We start from the raw sequence: 2,213 nt of genomic DNA, 5'->3' as shown, positions 1-2,213 counted from the left end.
TCTCCCACTAGTGGAAACATCCTCCCCACATCCACTCTATCCAGGCCGCTCACTGTTCTGTGAGTCTCAATGAGGTTCCCCCCCCTCGTCCTTCTAAACTCCAGCGAGTACAGGCCCAGTGCCCACAAACGCTCATTAACCCACTCATTCCCGGGATCGTTCTTGTAAACCTCCTCTGGACCCTCTCCAGAGCCGGCACGTCCTTCCTCAGATACGGGGGTCCAAAATTGCTCACAATACTCCAAATGCGGCCCGACCAGGCCAGTGGGTATTGTTAAAGGCAGAGATAGATAGATTGTTGATCAGTGCGGGTGTCAGGGGTTAAGGGGAGAAGGCAGGAGAATGGGGTTGGGAGGGAGAGATAGATCAGCCGTGATTGAATGGCGGAGTGGGCTTGATAATAGACAATAGACAATAGGTGCAGCAGGAGGCCATTCGGCCCTTCGAGCCAGCACCGCCATTCATTGTGATCATGGCTGATCATTCTCAATCAGTACCCCGTTCCTGCCTTCTCCCCATACCCCCTGACTCCGCTATCCTTAAGAGCTCTATCTAGCTCTCTCTTGAATGCATTCAGAGAATTGGCCTCCACTGCCTTCTGAGGCAGAGAATTCCACAGATTCACAACTCTCTGACTGAAAAAGGTTTTTCCTCATCTCAGTTCTAAATGGCCGACTCCTTATTCTTAAACTGTGTGACCCCTGGTTCTGGACTCCCCCAACTTTGGGAACATGTTTCCTGCCTCCAACGTGTCCAACCCCTTAATAATCTTATACGTTTCGATAAGATCCCCTCTCATCCTTCTAAACCCCAGTGTATACAAGCCTAGCCGCTCCAGTCTTTCAACATACGACAGTCCCACCATTCCGGGAATTAACCTGGTGAACCTACGCTGCACGCCCTCAATAGCAAGAATGTCCTTCCTCAAATTTGGAGACCAAAACTGCACACAGTACTCCAGGTGCGGTCTCACTAGGGCCCTGTACAACTGCACACAGTACTCCAGGTGCGGTCTCACTAGGGCCCTGTACAACTGCACACAGTACTCCAGGTGCGGTCTCACTAGGGCCCTGTACAACTGCACACAGTACTCCAGGTGCGGTCTCACTAGGGCCCTGTACAACTGCACACAGTACTCCAGGTGCGGTCTCACTAGGGCCCTGTACAACTGCAGAAGGACCTCTTTGCTCCTATACTCAACTCCTCGTGTTATGAAGGCCAACATTCCATTGGCTTTCTTCACTGCCTGCTGTACCTGCATGCTTCCTTTCAGTGACTGATGCACTAGGGCACCCAGATCTCGTTGTACGTCCCCTGTTCCGAACTTGACACCATTCAGATAATACTCTGCCTTCCTGTTCTTACCACCAAAGTGGATAACCTCACACTTATCCACATTAAACTGCATCTGCCATGCATCCGCCCACTCACACAACCTGCAAAATGTCAATAATAGTCTGAAGAAGGGTCTCGACCCGAAACGTCACCCATTCCTTCTCTCCCGAGATGCTGCCTGACCCGCTGAGTTACTCCAGCATTTTGTGAGTCAATAATAGTCCGACATAATAGTGTAATAATGACAGTAACAGTCTGAAGAAGGGTCTCCTATACTCAACTGATGGGCCGAATGGCCTAATTCTGCTCCTATTACCCATGATCCTTTGAGCTTGAATGTGGTCACATGAGCCCCAGCGTCACGTCCCGGTTTCTGTGTTCGAGTCCTCTGGAGATTAATGTTATACTTCTCTTTTAGGAATGGGGGTGTCCCGTGTGGACTATCTCGTGGCCGTCAGCGTCTTGTGCTCATTCAGATGCTGCCTGACGTGGTCTCAGTGTGGTCCGTACCAGGACACGGCGGGGAAGGTGGGCCTGAACTGCAGCCACCGGTCCCTCCAGTCCGTCCCCCCCTCCCTCCCGGACGACACCGAGATCCTCCTCTTGTCCTCCAACTCCATCAGCACCGTCTCCCTCGACTCGTTCGGGAGCCTCGGCAAGCTGCGCCACCTCGACCTCTCCCGCAACGGGCTGGGGCGCCTGGAGGGCGGGCGGCCGCTGTTCCCCCTGGAGGAGCTGGACCTCTCCTACAACGCCCTGACCTCCGTGCCCGACCTGGGGCGCGCGCTGCCCGGCCTCAGGAAGCTGATCCTGGACGGCAACCGGATCGGCCGCCTCCAGCAGGGGGCGCTGGAGGGCTTGGCCAACCTGAGCGAGCT

This window comes from Rhinoraja longicauda, chromosome 34 (genome assembly GCF_053455715.1).
Source record: "Rhinoraja longicauda isolate Sanriku21f chromosome 34, sRhiLon1.1, whole genome shotgun sequence".
In the NCBI taxonomy this organism is placed as follows: domain Eukaryota; kingdom Metazoa; phylum Chordata; class Chondrichthyes; order Rajiformes; family Arhynchobatidae; genus Rhinoraja; species Rhinoraja longicauda.
This window is presented reverse-complemented; position numbering follows the sequence as displayed.